Below are 19,510 nucleotides of genomic sequence, written 5' to 3' on the forward strand. Positions count from 1 at the left end.
TGAATTTGAACTCGTGTTTTATATTTCCACATGTAGAATAGAAAAAGCTGGTCTTTGCATGTTAATTTCTCCCAGCACCTGTCACTGGGTTCCTGGTTACTTTTATGGCGCCCGCAGGCCAGAGTCCTCGCGTTTCCGCTTTCCTACCCCAAGAGTCAAAGCTCAGGGGCGTTTTTTTTTTGTTTTTTGTTTTTTTTTTAATTTCCTGGGTGTGTGCGAGGGGGAGTGGGGGCTGGGGGGCGGTCGGGGGGTGAGGAGGTTACAGGCTGGTGATTGGCCTGGACTTGGGACGGAGCGAGAGGAGCGTGTTCCTAACCAAGGCCCCTCGCAATTGTGACCACATTCCCAGTTCCTCTGGATCAGCGGTCGGGGAGGGTCCTTTTTCGGGCATTGTTCCCCCCAGCCCCTTTCAGGGGATCCAGCGCGTCCTCTGAGTCTTCCCGGGGCCCAGGGCTGGACCGTGGATTCGAGATGTGGACGGCTGAGGAGTGTCTAGGGGCAACACCCGTCGGGACTGCCCGCAGCCCGGGGCTCACCGAGGCGGACTCCACTTGCCGTCCCGGTGTGAAAGCAAACACGTTCTGTTTGGGCCAGGAGCCCGCGGCTGGAAGATGCAACTGAGCTGGAAACACCGGGCCTCAGTCTGGGAAAGACCGAGCCGGGGCTTCTATTCGGCCCTCTCCTCCCGCTTCCCCCAGGCCTGTCTTCCCAGGGTTGAAACCCGCCCCAAAGGCAAGGGGAGTTGGGTTGAGGGCGTCAGTGCGCTTGTGTCAAGGGGGGGTCGAAGGACAAGAGCCTATCAGGGGACCGTGCCGCGAAAGGCGCCAGCATGCCACGCACCCTGAGCCCTGGAAAAAGCCCAGAGCGTCGTCTTAAGCCCCAGACAGCAGGAGTGTTGAGGCCCGGGGACCTGCCGCAGGCTGCCCTTAGCCAGGCGAGGCCCTCCGCAGGCGGCGAGGGAGTCGGATTTGGCCAAGAAGAGGAAAGACCACAGTGACCCGTGGTGGGCACCTGGGTCTTGGGGAGGGTGGAAAGCCGGCGGGCACAGCCAGGAAAGCGCGCGGGGCCCAGCGCCCTCTGTAGGGCGTACGAGCCTCGCGCTGGGTGGACGGCTCTCTTTTCATCCCCCAGGACTCAGGGAAGGACAAAGGACCTATAAAAAAAATCTAACAACAACAACAAAAAATATCAGCTTGACCCCCAAAAGAACACTGTTTAATGAGGTGGAAAATTCTTCCACACAAATTGCTTTTTCTACTACTTTATGAGAGTTCATAAATGTTAATGAAATCCAGTTACCAAAAAGTAACATACATCATTGCCGCTGAAGGGAGGCAGAGGAAGGAAGGTGGTGGTTAACGTACAATCATAATTAAAATAACAGCAGTGGCAGCAACAATGCTGCCTATGGCTGATGTGGTTGGAGGCTCTGTCCAGAGCCGCACCGTTGTATCCGATCTGGGTCGGCCACGGGTGTTTCCCTGGACAGGAACAACAGTGGCAGCAACGGCACCACCCCAAATGTAGAAGTGCAGAAACCGGTGGGTCAGAGTGGAAATAAAATCACAAAACGCTCCTGTTTCTTTGCTTTTGAAATAGAAAGCTTGTTACAGACTCAAACTTCTTCAAAATCTATGCAGAAAGAAGAGCCCAAGGCAATGCCCAGGAGAAGAGGAGGGGTTATTTAGAGGGTAAGCTCCTATAGCAAGCTATTGCCAGGCTAGAGTGCAGTGGTGCGATCTTACTGCAACCTCCGTCTCCCGGGTTCAAGCGATTCTCCCGCCTCAGCCTCCCCAGTAGGACTACAGGCGCGCGCCACCTCGCCCAGCTAAGTTTTTTTCTTTTCTTTTTTTTTTTTTTTTCTGTAGAGACAGGGTTTCACCATGTTGGCCAGGATGGTCTCCGGCATGAGCCACCGTGCGTGGCCTTTTTTTTTTTTTTTTCTTTCTGGAGAGAGTTTCCCAGGCTGGAGTGCAGGGGCGCAATCTTGGATCACTACAACTTCCACCTCCCAGGTTTAAGTGATTCTCCGGCTCATGAGTAGCTGGGATTACAGGTGCCCGCCACCATGCCCAGCTAATTTTTGTGTTTTTAGTGGAGATGGGGTTTCACCACGTTGGCCAGGCTGCTCTGGAACTCCTGACCTCAGTGATCCACCCGCCGTGGCCTTAGCCCCCACGCCTGGCTGCCTTCTGGCATTTCTATGCCCAGCACCCAGCCCAGAGTTTGGTACATAGTAGGTGTATGTTGAATAAGTGAATGATTCAATGGACCAACAGCAGAAAGTTAAATAACTCAATGAACAATCTCCTTGATAATATCTGAAGATGAACTAAGATGCTCAAGCACTCAGTATTTTCAATATTCACCAAATATTTTCTGATAACATATTACATGTCAGGAACTGTTCCAGGTCCTGGAGGTACAGTAAGCAAACAAAACAGACAGAAACCCATCTTCTTATGAAGCTTATATTTTGAGTCGGCCTGTTTTAGTTGATTTATTATTTTACATGGCTGGGCAAATGGCCTCCTGTCTAACTTTGGGAAAATAATTTTCACTCTCCAAATTCTTCTTTATGAAATGGAATTGAGGAGAGAGATGTGAAGTCTACTGATGAAAATCATATAAAGAATATGGTTGGAAGGAAGATGTTTTGTATTTCCTTAATGGAACCATTTTTCTATGGCTTTTTTTGTTACAAGTGAAATGTGTGTGTGTGTATATATATATATGTGGCGGGATCTTGGGTCACTGCGACCTCTGCCTCCTGGGTTCAGGCGTTCTCCTGCCTCAGCCTCCTGAGTAGCTGGGATTATAGGCATGTGCCACCACGCCTGGCTAATTTTCTATTTTTAGTAGAGGCTCCATGTTGGTCAAGCTGGTCTCGAACTCCTGACCTCAGGTGATCCGCCCACCTTGGCCTCCCAAAGTGCTGGGATTACAGGCATGAGCCACTGAGCCCGGCCAGGAGTCAAAAATATTTATTTATTTTTAAATAGCTAGGACAATTTGAATATTTTTCTGTTTCCCTTGAGAGCTGCTGGAATCACGTATTTTGGATTTGCACATATTTCTTAATATTTTATGTAATCCAAAGACAAGTACTTTCCTAACAAATAAGGAATAAAAAATACAAGTATTAATACTAATAACTATTTTATTTATGTTTTTTTTAAGCCATTATCTTTTGCTAGTTATTGCACTCAGTGCCACATAGGCTTTACCTCATTTAAACTCTCAGCAATCCTTTGAGATAGATGAGGGAAACAAGGCTGAGAGCAGGTAAGTGATGGGGCTTAGTCCACCAGTGAGAAACCAGAAGTGTCTCATCTGGAACTCAGGTATCTGTTACAGTAGCATGAAGAGTCTACTACCCTAGGAGTTCCAGTCATTTGCCCTCAGTTTTCTTGTCTATAAAATGTAGTTAAAGGCTGGGCGAGGTGGCTCACGCCTGTAATCCCAGCACTTTGGTAGGCCGAGAGGGGTAGATCATGAGGTCAAGAGATTGAGATCATCCTGGCCAACGTGGCCTCTATTAAAAACACAAAAATTAGCTGGGTGTGGTGGTGGGCACCTGTAGTCCCAGCTACTCAGGAGGCTGAGGCAGGAGAATCACTTGAACCCGGGAGGCGGAGGTTGCAGTGAGCCGAGATTACGCCACGTACCACTGCACTCCAGCCTGGCGACAGAGCGAGACTTCGTCTGGGAAAAAAAAAATGCAGTTAATATCCATTTAGTCTACGTTATTCACAGTGTGGTGAAGATAAAATTTCATCTATTTATGAAAACACTTTGTAAATGTTAGAATGCTCCGTGAATATACTGTTGTTTTTGTTATTATCATACGCGGTTTCGTATCTGTAATTGTTAGTACCTACAATAATCTACTCTGCAGCAGCAATCACGGAAATTGAACTTTACCTGAATGATTGTTTTGGAACATGAGTGGTAATGGATCTGTTAAGAATGAGAGAGACTCCTGGTTTAATGGAGGAAATACTGTTGGAGAGGACTTGGCCGTTCCCACTGAGTCTCCCTGCATCCTGTGGGATCTCAAGGTCTGGCAGGAGTGGGTTTCTGGCATCTCCCTCTCAATCTTTTTTAGGGATATTCTTCCTCCTAATTGCAGGGTGCACTGTTCTGCCTTGCCTGGGCCATTAGCCCTGCTGTTGGCCATCACTCTAGGCAACCAGGCCAGGCACAACAGTGAGAAAGGTTAAGTGTTCATTTTTCTGAGTAAACTTGCAATGCTGCTTTGAGACAACTTAATTACTACTTCCTGCACCCTATTGTATCTGGTAGAGAAATGGTCACAAAGACATCAAACAAACATCAAGTCTCTGTCACTGCCTTCTGCACCTGTCATCCTCCAAAAAGTAGGCAAGACTTTGTGGGTGTTTGGAAACCTAGTGTCTTTTCACAGTAGTCACTTGGCTGAGGCAACACCTGGAGATGCCTTTAATGTTCGAACCTCGGATCAGTTAGTCAAGGAGTGAAGAGGCAGAGCTATTAAGAACATTCCGGCTTCTGAATTGTGCCAATCAATCTTTATATTTCATTTATTCATCTGTTCATTCATTTATTCAACACTTGTGAGCTTTTTCTAGGAAGTAAAAAAAAAAAAAATCCCATTGAGGATTTTATTGCCTGGTGGGAGGCCGATTAATACAAATATAATTACAGAACAGTGAAGTAAGGTCCAATAAAGATTTATACACAGAGTGGGACTGGATTGGTTACTCATTTTGATATATGGAATTAGGCTACAGCATGAATCCTTAACTGGGGTGATATTGTCTTCAAACAGGCAAAAATTGGTTCCTGGGAGATAAATTCCAGATATTACAGTGGTCTGTGGTCCTTCAGACTAATCCTACCTGACAAAATGTGACTCCTTTGTATGTAATTTCTCTTGTTAGATTTTATATTGAGGGGGCGATAATAGTGAGAAATTGAGAACCGTTGGGATAGACAGGGGAATTTAACTCAGTAACTCAAGCTGAGACTGTTTAATACTACTAGTTTAGGCCAGGCACAGTGGCTCACGCCTGTAATTCTAGCACTTTGGGAGACCGAGACGGGCGAATCACCTGAGGTCAGTGGTTCGAGACCAGCCTGGCTAACATGGTGGTCTCTACTAAAAATATAAAACCTGGTCTCTACTAAAAATACCTGGTGGTCTCTACTAAAAATACAAACCTAGTCTCTACTAAAAATACAAAACTTAGCTGGGCGTGGTAGTGCATGCCTGTAATCCCAACTACCTGGGAGGCTGAGGCAGGAGAATTGCTGGAACCAGGAGGCAGAGGCTACAGTGAGCTGTGATCTTGCCACTGCACTCTTCTGCCTGGGCGTTAGTGAGACGCCGTCTCAAAAAAAAACAAAAACAAAAAACTACTAGTTTAGCTATCATGGCTGACTTGTCCAGTTGGTTAAAAAAGCAGCAACTACTTTGTCTGCTTTGTCCAAAAATTATCATTTTATTGATTTAAAAATCCCCCTTATTCATGACTTGATGTAGAGAAATACCTCACCCCATGCCTCATAAAATAGAGAATGAATTCTCAAATATCCCTTTAGTTCCCTCAGAAATTAGTGAACTTGCCAGCTGTGGTGGTTCATGCCTGTAATCCCAGCACATTGAGAGGCTGAGGTGGGCGGATCACCTGAAGTCGGGAGTTTGAGACCAGCCTGACCAACATGGAGAAATCCTGTCTCTACTAAAAATACAAAATTAGCTGGGCATGGTGGCGCATGGCTGTAATCCCAGCTACTCAGGAGGCTGAGGCAGGAGAATCGCTTGAACCTGGGAGGTGCAGGTGGCGGTGAGCTGAGATTGCACCATTGCACTTCAGCCTGGGCAATAAGAGCAAAACTCCATCTCAAAAAAAAAAAAAGAAAGAAAGAAAGAAAAAAAAGAAATTAGTTAACCCTAGAGAAGCACTGAAAGCAACATTTGGCCTCAGTTTCCCTGCTGCAAAACCAAGCTTCTAGATAAAATACTGACATCCCCAGAAGGGTGAGCTTTTGGACAGATGAATTTCCATATTATTAATTACAAGTTAATAATATGTTGAATTATTGTGAATTTGCAAATGTTTCCTTTTATTTATGCAGAGGTTAAGATATCAACTTTTTTTTTTTTTTTGGGACGGAGTTTCGCTCTCGTTACCCAGGCTGGAGTGCAATGGCGCGATCTCGGCTCACTGCAACCTCTACCTCCTGGGTTCAGGCGATTCTCCTGCCTCAGCCTCCTGAGTAGCTGGGATTACAGGCACGTGCCACCATGCCCAGCTAATTTTTTGTATTTTTAGTAGAGATGGGGTTTCACCGTGTTGACCAGGATGGTCTCGATCTCTTGACCTCGTGATCCACCCGCCTCGGCCTCCCAAAGTGCTGGGATTACAGGCTTGAGCCACCGCGCCTGGCCCGATATCAACTTTTAAAACACAGAGGAAGCAATAAAATCCAAGGCTGGGCATGGTGGGTCACACCTATAATCCTAGCACTTTCAGAGGCCGAGGCGAGTGGATTACCTGAGCTCAGGAGTTCGAGACCAGACTGACCAGCATGGTGAAACCCCGTCTCTGCTAAAATATAAAAAGAAAGGCAATAAAACACAGGGTTGTCCGTAATTTATTCTTTTGGTTTGCAGCTTTTATCCTTTGGGCTAACTGTAATTACCACTTCTATATTTTGCCTAAAGCTTAACCTAAGAAATTGCCGAGCCCAAGATCTGAAATTTTGGAGACAGCTTTGGAAGGAATTTTTCACTATATAAAGACATTTAAACAGTAGAACATAAGACAGGTTGGAAAATGCGCTAATAGACTCTAACAATCGAGGAAGCAGAAATGATCGTAATTACTGAACAAGTGAGTGAAGAGGGGGAGGAAAGGTGGCCTGAGGGAGAAAAGGGGATGAAAATGGTCACAAAAATAGCTTTACCTGAAATGGCCTCATGTACAAAGAATAATAGCACCCCCTTTTCCCCCTTCCACCAAAGTTTAAAAAATAAAAAGCCCTGCCACCCACACAGACGTCCTGGGTAGTCCTAAGGAGTCAGTGAACACAGGGGGGTGTGCTGGCAGAAAATCTGGCTTGGGACTCGTTGCAACAAAGGGCAAAGCGCAGTCAGCTGGAGTTAGTGACTTCTCCAAACAGGGTTAAGGGGGCGGGGGTGGGAAACAGCACACAGTACTTCTGGAATCGCATTTCAATCCATCTGGTGCAGAAGGCTCTGTCTGGGGCCATGGGTTGATATAAACCTTTATATATAAACCCTTCTTGTGTGAAGTGGCCGCTTGTGCAGTTACATGCCACAGTCACATAGACAGGGACACAAAAGCCATTTGTTAATGCTTCAGACAAGGCTGTAGGGGAAGCATGAGAAGGTTGACCCACATTCCTGAGCGAATGTAACAAACAATTCTTCTCATTCACACCATATGAGTATTGACTGTTTTATTGTAGTCTTGTTATTGTGGCTGTTACTCCTTTAATGACACCATTTCCAAAAGTTTAAAAGTTGACTGCTAACATTTGCTTCGCTCTAAATCTTAAAGGAAACTCATTTTTAAACTCCCAAATATTTCTATCTTTTTATCTACGACATTAGATCTCTTCAAGGAAATAACCCCACTCTAAAGATAGGTATGCTTGGAGTTGTCTGTGGTTTAGTGGAAAGAGGAGTGGGTTTGGATGCTGAGGAATTGGCAGTTTTGGGCTGTGGGTGAGCCACTTACAATGGGTATATTTCCAATTCTTCATCTGTAAAATGACCATTGTAATATATACATATATTATATATGATACACACACACACATAACCCATACGGATTTTGGGTAGATTAGGTGAAATAGACTACCATAAAACTGCAGAGTGCTTTGACAACGTAAAGGTGGTTTTATCATCAGGCTGGGAATGAACTAACACGAAGACCTTCCCTCTGAGAGCCTCATATCCAGGTATTCTTCACTCCAGTCCACCGGCCACACTGGGTTAATGCTGAGTGTTTCATTGTAGCCTAGAATTATATTCCTAAACATGGGTCCACTTACATCAATTGCCTCCTCAAAAAACTGCAGCAGTCCCTCTTTTGTAAAAATTAACTTCCTCTTAGCCTGGCAGGTAAGCTCTTTCCCATTCCCACCCCAAACTGCCCTTCTAGAATTTTGTTCCATTAAATGCCTGCAAACACCCTATGTTTTGGCTGCTCCAGTCTTCCTGCTTTGCCTTGAATATGTCAGGAACTTATAGGACACCTTCTGACCTTTGCTCAGCCTAGAATGCCATTCCTCTCACTCAGAAAATGGAAAAAAAACTTTCTTATCCTCTAAATCCCAGCTTACAAATTCATCTCTAATCTCCGCAGTCAGAAGAAATTGTCTCTGCTCCTGACTTTTTATCGAATCTTTCTTGTAACTTTATTGAACCCTGCTTTAACTCTGTTTGACTCCTGCTGCTATGATCCTGGTATCATCATTACTTATCCAATATCCTTTATCTTTATAATAAAGTTAATAAATGTAATGTTCATGCTTCACTACAATGAGGCCCTGTTTAATAAGGCATGGGGAGTAGTCTCATTCTGTTTTGTGTTGGGTTAGTTGTTTACGTCTGTTTCCTTTACTGAGTGGGATGACAAGTTTATTGAGGGTAGGGCCTATGCTTTACATATATCTGTGTTCTCCATAGTGATTGGCAGGGGATCTTGCATCTAAAGTAACTATTCTTGGCTGGGAAAATGTTAAACAAGAGACAGTCATCAAAGGAGATTTGGAAATCAGTTTGTTTAGAGAGAAAAACGTGTTTTTAAAAAGCAGTGACTAAATTCGGTTTCCTGATTTTTCAATTCAATAGACCTTTCTCATTTTTATTTTATTTTATTTTATTTTATTTTGAGATGGAGTCTCGCTCTGTTACCAGGCTGGAGTGCAGTGTTATGATCTTGGCTCACTGCAATCTCCGCCTCCTGTGTTCAGGTGATTCTCCTGCCTCAGCCTCCCAGGTAGTTGGGACTACAGGCGCACCACCACACCCAGATAATTTTTGTATTTTTAGTAGAGATGTGGTTTCACCATGTTGGGCAGGATGGTCTTCAATCTCTTGACCTCAGGTGATCCACCTGCCTTGGCCTCCCAAAATGCTGGGATTATAGGCATGAGCCACCTCAATCGGCCAATAGGTCTTTAAAAAAAAATCAAGTATTGAATTTCTTTGTCAGTGAAGACATTGTGCTGAGTTTTCATGTTGGGTTTTCTGTTAGCAGAGTCCTCAGCAGCCTTCCCACTTCCCTGAAACCCCCCAAAACTCTGAATTTTTGCCAGCAAACACTTTAACTGTTTTTTCATTCTGGCAAAGCAAATCCTCCAGTATTTTGCAGTCGAAATATCAGCTGCATCGTGGATGATGGCTTTTTCGCCCTGAAATTTCCCATGGCTCTCAAGGTGAATGGGTATCTTCTGAATTAATGATGGCACCATTAGGTTTTATTGAGTAATTAATAAATGCTGGGGAGGGGAATCCTGGGTGAGACATATTTGCTCCTTCCTATATTCACTGGAGAGAAACTAAACCCAAAACGAAGTATGCTTTGGGCCAGTTGCGTAAAAGTGACTCTGTGTCAGTGGGATCCCACTATGGCTGTCCCAAAGTAATAAAAAAATTAGGGCATGACATGCATATACTTATCTTGTATATTTTTTACTTTTCTTTTGTATGCTGGGAACATTCTAAAAGTAAAATCAACCCCAAAGCAAGCACACCCAAGTGCAGACAGAATTTTCATACAATAAGATTTCAGACTACAGTCTGAACACAGAATATCCCTTTTCCAACCATGCACTAATTTGTGACAGGAGTCTTTTGAATTTTTTTTTTTGAAACGGAGAGTCACTCTGTCTCCCTGGCTGGAGTGTGCAATGAACACTCCAACCTCCATCTCCTGCGTTCCAGTGATTCTCCTGCCTCAGCCTCCCAAGTAGCTGGGATTACAGGTGCCTGCCACCACGCCTGGCTAATTTTTTGTACTTTTAGTAGAGATGGGGTTTCGCCATGTTGACCAGGCTGGTCTTGAACTCCTGACCTCAGGTGATCCACCTGCCTTGACCTCCCAAAGTGCTAGGATTACAGGCGTGAGCCACCGCACCAGGCATCTTTTAAAATTTTTAATGTTATGCATTTCTTTTTTGCACATGGCAAGAAAAAACAAAACAGTATGAAAGTAAACACTACAAAAAATTTCCCCATCCTGTTTATTACCAGTTGAATGGCCTCCCTCAAAAAGATATGTTGAAGTCCTAACCCCTAGTGCCTCTGAATGCACCTGATTTGGAAATTGGGTTGTCGCAGATCTAATTAGTTAAGCTGGGGTCATGAGTCAGGGGACCCTTGATACAATATGACCAGCGTCCTTATAGGAAGGAAGAGGGAAGTCTGGACACAGACACAGACAGGAAGAACACCTGTAAAGACAGAGGCAGTGAGTGGAGCGACGCATCTGCACGCCGAGGATCCCCAAGGACTGCCAGCACCACCACCAGAAGTCAGAAAGAGCCAAAGAGGGATTCCACGCAGAGTTTTAGAGGGAGCATGACACCTTGGTTTTGCTTTTCTAGGCTCTAAAACTGTAAAATAATAAAATAATAAATTCCTTTTTTTGTTGTTGTTTAGAGACAGGGTCTTGCTCTGTTGCCGAGGCTGGAGTGCAGGGGTGGGATCATAGCTCACTGCACTTTTTTTTTTTTTTGAGACAGAGTTTCGCTTTTGTCTCCCAGGCTGGAATGTAATGGCATGATCTCGGCTCACTGCAACCTCCACCTCCTGGGTTTAAGTGATTCTCTTGCATCAGCCTCCCAAGTAGCTGGGATTAAGGTGCCTACAACACGCCCAGCTAATTTTTATATTTTTAGTAGAGACCAGGTTTCACCATGTTGGCCAGGCTGGTCTTGAACTCCTAACCTCAGGTGATCCTCCCTCTTTGGCCTCCCAAAGTGCTGGGATTACAGTCATGAGCCCCTAGGCCCAGCCTCACTATGCTTTTGAGCTCCTGAGCTGAATCGATCCTCCCTTCTCAGCCTCCCAAGTAGCTGGGTCTACAGGTGCATGCCATTATGCCTGACTAATTTTTCTATTTTTTAATTTTGTAGAGATGGAGCCCTGTCATGTTGCCCAAGCTGGTCTTGAACTCCTGGCCTCAAGTTAGCCTCTTGTCTTGGCCTTCCAAAGAACTGGGATTATAGATATGAGTCAACACTGCCTCCAGCCTAAATTTCTGTTGTTTTTAGTCACATGATTTGTGGCACTTGGTTATGGCAGCTGTAAGAAACAAATACATCATTTTTCTATCTTTGGGTTTCTCTGTTCAGAGGCAATCAATGTTAGTACCTCTCATAGTTATATACAGCATATATATATATATATATATTTAATTTAAAAATCAATGTGTTAGTTTTTCAATAGATAATGTATTCACATGGGTCAAAAATAAAAATACATAAAACATTATACAGTCAAAAATTTCTCTTAGTTCATCCTTTATCTGCCTATTTATTTATTTATTGAGACAGGGTCTCACTTTATCACCCAGGCTGGAACACAGTGGTGCAAACACAGCTCACTATAGCCTCTAACTCTCAGGTTCAAGTGATCCTCCCACCTCAGCTCTGGAATAGCTGGGACCATGGACTTGTGCCACCATGCCCAGCTAATTTTTGTATTTTTTGTAGATACAGGGTTTCACCATGTTGCCCAGGTTGGTCTCGAACTCCTGACCTCAAGCAATTCTCCCACCTTGGCCTCCCAGTGTGCTGGGATTATAGGCGTCCGTCACTGCACCTGGCCTTACTGTAATTTTTTTACTATACAAACTAAAAAAGCTTTTTTAACCTTTTGGTCTCTTTGTAATAATACTTAGCTTAAAAAACATATTGTACAGCTGTACAGTATATTCTTATTCTGTAAGTTTTTTTCTGTTTTTATAATTATTTACTTTTTTCTCCCTTTTAAAACATTGTTAAAAACCTTAAGACACAAACTCACACATCTAGGTCTACACAGGGCCAGGATCATCAATGTCAGTATCTTCTGCCTCCACATCTTGCCCCACTGGAAGGTTTCAGGGGCAGTCACACATGGAGCTGTCATTTCTTGCGGTAACAGTGTCTTCTTCTGGAATACCTCCTGAAAGAACTGCCTGGGCTGTTCCACAGTTGCCTTTAAAAAATGTGAGTAGAAAGGTACATTCTAAAATGACGATAAAAAGTATGGTACGGTAACTACATAAGCCAGTAATATGGTCATTTATTATTGCTATCGAGTGTTATGAGTCATACTTATAATTGCATGTGCTCTACTTTCACATGACTGGCAGTGAAGTGGGTTTGTTTACACCAGCATCACCACAAACAGGTGAGTAATGCATTGCACTAAGACATTGCAATGACAACAACGTCACTAGGCAATAGGAATTTTTCAGCTCCATGATAATCTCATGGGACTGCCATGGTATACGCAGTCTGTCACTGAAACGTCATTTTGTGTCACATGATTGTACAGGTTATAGCTTTCTATCTTCTTCTTCATAATAGAAATCTATTATACACATTGTTCTTCACCTTGTCTTTTTTTTTTTTTTTTCCTGCTAGAAAAAATATTTTTCCATCATTTTAGATTCAAAATTCCTCTAGCATGGAAACTCACGAATATAGATTCTCCTTCATGGTTAAGGAGAAAGGAAAGTGAGGCCTTCGTCAAGATCACCTTCCATCTCAGTGTCAGAATTACGCTTACTTCCTAGGTGTCTGTACTTCAGGACTCATAAGTTGTAGAAGAAATATGCCAGCCAAGGCTGAGAATGCCTAGAACACTGCTTCTTGTATGGGAAGATCCATGGAAACAAATTCATGGAAACTGGGGTGGCCTGCGACTGAAGCTTCCAAACCCAAGTAGCCTCTTGGGATTGGTGGCATGGAGAAGGATGACTGGGAATGGGTTGGCCTTTCATGTCTCCATGATACCGAGGAGTCTTTATGGTTTGGTGGGGTGCTCAGAGGGAGATGGGCATCCTGATGTTTGATAGCCATGCGATTCTGGTGGGCTAGAGGTTTTCTGATTTATGGAGGAATGGTTCAAGAGAGCATGGGGTTTAATTAAAAGCACTGGCTTCGAAGCTGGTTGTTTGGATTGGAATTCCTGTTAGCAGCTGGGTGACTTGCCCTTGGTACTAAACCTCTCTGTATTTCAGATTCATCATCTGCAGAATGAGGATTGTGATGAGGAGTAAAGGAAACCATTTGCTTGAGTGTGAACAGCCTGTCTGGCACTTTAATGTTAAGACGGCAATGAGAAGAGGAAGGTGAGGCTGGAGATGATGGATTGAGACCTTTGGCAGTGCTGCAGGATGAATTTAAGAGAGCCACTGCCTTAGGTTGCGCTATGCAGGGATTTTTTTTTTTCTTGTTTTTCTGAATGGGTTAGCCTGACCTCCTTCAGCAAAGGCTGGTGGGGACTGCGGTTGCATAAGATGAAAATACATGGGCCAAGGGGAATTTATGTTCATTTTGACCTCAATTAACTCATAAAACATATAAGAAATTATATGCAAATAAGTACCAATTATTTTCTGTCAGGATCGTGTGTCAATTTTTGCAGTCTTGGCATCTACATTATGCCGGGTCACTTGATCCTCAATGTTCCACACTGGGGCCATCACCCCCAATTCATTTAGTACCCACCAATTTCCTGACAGCATTGCCAATTTCAGACTATCTTTCTATTTATTCTTTGTTCAGATCCTGACTGCCCTTGTAAACTTCCTTATTGCCTAGAACTGGTAAGACAGCACTTATAAATTAATAAAAATGTTGCCTTTTAATATATCAGCAAAATGACTGGAGAGCTAGCTGTTGAATTCGTTAATATGTATTCTTAGAGATTTTCAAAGCATCTCCTAGAGTTTCAGTGCACAATTCCTATTAAAGCTAAATGTGATTGGAGTACAAGCCCTCAAAAATTCCTACCCACAGTTCTCCTTGGATCTGTTAGGACAACAGCCCTCCTCCAAATTCAGATATTTGCAAAAATCAACTTGAACAAAGAACTCTAGAAGCACAAGCAATGTTCCATTTGTCTGTTCCTCCAACAACTGTTTGCAGAGTATCTAGTGTGTGCCGCCTGTCTCCCAACAATGACAACTATATGAAGAAAAAGCTACTGGCATCCCTGATAAATGGAATGTATACAAATAATATATTGTTGGTCAGGCATGGTGGCTCACGCCTGTAATCCCAGCACTTTGGGAGGCTGAGGTGGGCAGATCACCTGAGGTCGGGAGTTCAAGACTAGCCTGACCAACATGGAGAAATCCCCGTCTCTTCTAAGCGTACAGAATTAAGTGGGCGTGGTGGTGCATGCCTGTAATCCCGGCTGCTCCGGAGGCTGAGGCAGGAGAATAGCTTGAACCCGGGTAGTGGAGGTTGCTGTGAGTTGAGATCGAGCCATTGCATGCACAGCCTGGGCAACAAGAACGAAACTCTGCCTCAATAAAATAAAATAAAATAAAATATTGTTAAAATAAGCATACACTTATACGGATCAGTGTTTCATGTTGTCAGTGTAGCATGCTTCTGTCCTATTCAAGGTCATAGTTATCAACAGCATAGGATCTAAGTTGTGGAGAAATGGAGGCATTTTTATGTCAAATTCATCTTATGAGATGAGAGCATCTCTGAATGGGGTAGCAGAGACAACCTATATAAATGTTGAGACTTTCTGAATAAGAATGTTGAGCCTCTTCTTGGTCAATAATGCTGAATCAAGAAGAAATTGAGCCTGGCAGCAACCCTTAGCCAACTGATGAAGGCTGAGGGTCTCTTGTGTACTTCCAAGGACAATCTACCTATAGGAAGTAAGTATTCCTGGGTAAGTTGTTCATTGAAGTTTGACTCGCCTAGAACTATGTTATCATCCAGCTTGTAATTCTTCACCAATGCCACAGGAATAAAATGGATTTTATTAAAAAGGTTTTAAAAAGTCAAGATATTGCTATGAAAACATTCTTTAGGCTGGTAATCCTTTGCAAAAAGGAAGTGAATGTAGTCTTCTCTTAGGTGTTCTTAGTGGGCCCTTACTGAGTTGCAATCTCATCTTCTTTTCCCTCTGTCCCCAAGTTTTTTTTTTCACCCTGTGTTGACTCTTCTAAAATTTTGCCAATGATGGCCGGGAGCGGTGGCTCACACTTGTAATCCCAGCACTTTGGGAGGCCAAGTTGGGCAGATCACCTGAGGTTGAGAGTTTGAGACCAGCCTGACCAACATGGAGAAACCCCCATCTCTACTAAGAATACAAAATGTGTGGTGGTGCATGCCTGTAATCCCAGCTACTCAGGAGGCTGAGGCAGGACAATCGCTTGAACCTGGGAGGCGGAGGTTGTGATGAGCTGAGATTGCACCATTGTACTCCCTCCTGGGCAACAAGAGCGAAACTCCATCTCCAAAAAAAAAAAAAAAAAATTATTTTGCCAATGAATGATGTCAAATGGGCTGATCTAAAATGTTCAGAATGTCAACTTTGGTAAACACCCAAACTATATTTTGAGTTGAGCTTCCAGAATCTCATGTAATCTGCAGTATTCCTCAAAGGTTACCACCTGACCTTCTGATGGAAATTTGTTGCCTTATTGTTTCATCATTACAACTGACTTCTTTAAGCCACAAAACAGATCTCAGTGTTTTCCTTATAAAAAATACTTTTGACCACAACTGTCACTCTTTGGGGTATGATGGCAGTAACTTCTTTGAAAAACCACCAGATACACTAGAAAGATGGTGGAGCAAGAGAAAAAAAATCCCTTTGGTTCCAGAAAATCTCCTGAAAAAGAGGAAGGCTTATCAAGCCCTCAAAGACAGTCAGGCAAATCAGGCACTTTTTGGCAAAGAAAGAGCAGAGGAAAGGAAAAGGACTCAGGTTTAAGCGACTGGAAATGTCATTGCTACATGATTCCTGGCGGCAGAAACGTGACAAGCTGCGTCTCACCTTGACTAGAAGTGAAACCTAATGCCTTGGAATTGTCAGATAAACATACCTTGGCTTTTTTTTTTTTTTTTTTTTTTGATACAGAGTCTCACTTTTTGCACAGGCTGGAGTGCAGTGGCAGGATCTTGGCTCACTGCAACCTCCACCACCCGGATTTAAGCAATTCTCCTGCCTCAGCCTCCCCAGTAGCTGGGATTACAGGCGCATGCCACCATGCCTGCCTAATTTTTGTATTTTTAGTAGAGATGGCGTTTCACCATGGTGGCCGAGCTGCTCTCGAACTCCGGACCTCAGGTGATCTGCCCGCCTTGGCCTCCCAAACTGCTGAAATCATAGGCTCCTTGGCCTTTGCTGTACTCATCAGAAGGATTAAGGGGTGAGTTTACTGGTGCAGAGAACCATTGCAAGACTTCGCCGGAAGAAAATTTTTAGTGGCGTTTTTATAAAAGTCGCCCTCAGAACCTAAAAATGCTGCATATAGTGGAACCTTATGTGACCAAGAGATTTCCAAATGTGAAGTCTGTCCGGGAACTCATTTTGAAACCCCGACAACATGTCTGTCCCTCTGACAGCACAGCGATTGAGGAGCACCTGGGAAGTTTGGTGTCATTTGCTTGGAAGACCTCATTCATGAAATTGCCTTCCCAGGGAAAGATTTCCACGAGATCTCGTGGTTCCTGCAGTCTTTCCACTTCTCCTCAAGGAGATGGGTTCACCTGGCTGTCAGTGTGAACGCACCAGTCAGCTCATCCACCAGCTGAACTAGATCCAGAATATCTGAAGGCACAGTGCAGGGGAAGCGTGTGTTTTTGTTTTTGGGGGAATTATTATTAGGTATCTTCAGAGAAGATAATTTCCTCTTTTATCTTCAAAAACGGAAAGGGTCGGCCGGAGAACTCACGGCGACGGGCGCGGTGCGGGGGTGACTGAGCTAGGAGCCTGGCGGCTGGTGTGCGCCAAGCGTCTGCCCGCCCTGTGCGCCTCCCAGGCCGCGCACTCCAGATGCTGAGAGGGTGCTGAGGACAATAATGAAGTATTTCCTGGGACTGAGCGTTCGCCGCCTTGTGGCAGCGGTACCCTAATTTCTATAGCAAACATTTTCCGGCCGGAAGACGCAGTACACCGGGAGGTGACACGTGACCGGAAACTGCTGTTCCGGCGACTCCTGACCAAGACCAACCGGAGGCCCTGTTGGGCCGAGCGACTGTTTCCCGCAGTGCTGCTCACTGGTGTACATCCTGGAGGACTCTGCTGTGGACCCACAGAATCAGACCATGACCACCTTCACCTGGAAAGTCAACCACGCCCGGTCGATGGTGGTGGAGGAACGACATGTTTACTGTGTGAAGTCTGACAATGGGCTGGACCGAAATCCGCCGGGAAGCCTGGGTCTTCTCTAGCTTATTTGGTGTCTCCAGGGCTGTCCAGGAATTTGGTCTTGCCCCATCCAAAAGCAATGTGACCAAGACCATGACGGGTTTTGAACAGATCTTGGTGAAGTTGCAAGGCGAGGCCCCTTCCACAGCGCTTGTTGAGACAGCCCAGGAGGCCAAGGACCTCACCAGCAAGGCGGCCACTAAGAACAGCAGCACTTTGGGTAGCCAGCCCACCGCCATCACAGCACCCCAGACAACTTGGCTTAGTCCCTCTGCCCTCCCTCCATTGTAGTTTATCGTTAAAAATCAACTTCCAGCTTCCAACCACCCCCAAAAAAAGAAACGGAAAGGAGGGTTCAAAGAAAAGACAGTAGATTATTCGAAGCAGGAAAAGGTCCTGCTTTGTTGCATCTTCTGTCCTAGGGTTTAATGTTGGTAAATGAGTAACTCGAGCATTTATACAAGGCTCCCTAAATCTCCTGTAGCAATGGACCAAACCCAGAGACATAATTGAATCTGGAGATTTCTGGGGTCTTGCTTTGAAAAGCTTTGAAATACATGTAGGAAGACAGGCACACAAATAAACGTTGAGTTGTCTCTGCTGTGAAAAAAAACAACAAAACACCAGATTGGCAGGGGGGGTGGGGGTGGGGGGGTGGTTAGGATCTACCAGTAAATCATTATCTTAAAGCTTTGTCAAGAGCCTTGATCTAAAAATCACTAGAAAAATGAAATCAAGGAACCAGTAAAATGGACCAGATTCTTTGAGTGTGAATATGAACTTTCAATGTCCCACTGAAACACCAGATATTTTCTGTCTTTGCCTCTTCATGTTCTAAAAGATGTAAAGTCTTTCGTATGCAGAAGGTAATCGAAAAGCCTGAACCGCTGAAGAATAGTCCTTGAAGTAGCTTCCTGCCTTAAAAGACAAGATAACAGCGATCAATGAAGGCATCATTCTGCACTTGATCCTTGACCGGTAGAACGTGTCATACTCTTGTAGGCACCCAATAGTCCCATAGATTTTTCTCTTTCTTTTCTTTTTCTTTTTCTTTCTTTCTTTCTTTCTTTCTTTCTTTCTTTCTTTCTTTCTTTCTTTCTTTCTCTCTTCTTTCTTTTTCTTTCTTTCTTTCTTTCTCTTTCTTTCTTTCTTTCTTTCTCTCTTTCTCTCTCTCTCTCTCTCTTTTCTTTTCTTTTCTTTTCTTTCTTCTTTCTTTTTCTTTCTTTCTTTTTTTTTTGATAAACACAGGAATTGATCCTTCTTGTCCTAAAGCTTGAAACTTAATTTGTTTTATCTCAGTTCCTTTCTCAGGAGTGGCTCCCCAGGCTTCTCAAATAAAAAGTATCAAAGAACTGAAACTCAGCAGATCACCACAATGAGATGTCAGACCCCTTATTTATCATGATTGCTTCCTTGTCCCTCCCTAGTTCTTGTTTCCTTACACATTGTAACATTTCTTCCTGAGTTTTAGCTGGTCAAGGAAAGAGATTGGAGACTGATCTCCCATCTCCTTGGCTGCAGCATCCAATTAAAGCCTTTTTTCCTGGGCAATACTGTTGTTTCTGCCATTGGCTTTCTGTGCAGCGAACAACAGGGGTTTTGGTAACACAAAGAGGAAAACTTCCCAAGTGTATTGTTATAGGACTGAGTACCATGGGAGAAATGGAAACAATAGACATCATCCCTGGATGAATCAGAAATGACATGAATCACATCGCCAAGACCTGTTGGGGGAGTTTGGGTTCATGACGGATGAACTACTCAGAGCCTTGGGAAACATAGATAGACGATGATGAGCCCAATTTCCCCACCTCTGGCAGAGGGCAGTGGGGTTGTTTCAACTTGTGCTGACAGTGAGGAAAATCTCCCCTCCTCATCCACTCCTCAGTGATGGGGTCTAGTAACAGCATCTTTAGCTGTTGCTCTACAAGGGGGCTTCCATGTGGTGGAAGCATGGCAGACCCCCACAGCATCTCTGGTGTGCCTTTTCCTTTTTTCTTTGCATGTGCAAACTGTGCTCATTTTCTTTTTCTTTTTTTTTTAAACTGTGCTCATTTTAAAAGATTCCTTCCAATCCATAACCTCGTCCATGAA

The 19,510-nt window shown here is 44.1% G+C and overlaps 1 pseudogene; it reads left to right on the plus strand.

The window, feature by feature from the left end:
• The first annotated feature begins 829 nt into the window (after positions 1-829).
• LOC116531387 lies at positions 830-17,707 on the plus strand (annotated as a pseudogene).
• The last annotated feature ends 1,803 nt before the right edge of the window (positions 17,708-19,510 follow it).

Source organism: Sapajus apella, unplaced genomic scaffold (genome assembly GCF_009761245.1).
Source record: "Sapajus apella isolate SASKATOON/1434 unplaced genomic scaffold, GSC_monkey_1.0 scaffold70, whole genome shotgun sequence".
Lineage (NCBI taxonomy): Eukaryota > Metazoa > Chordata > Mammalia > Primates > Cebidae > Sapajus > Sapajus apella.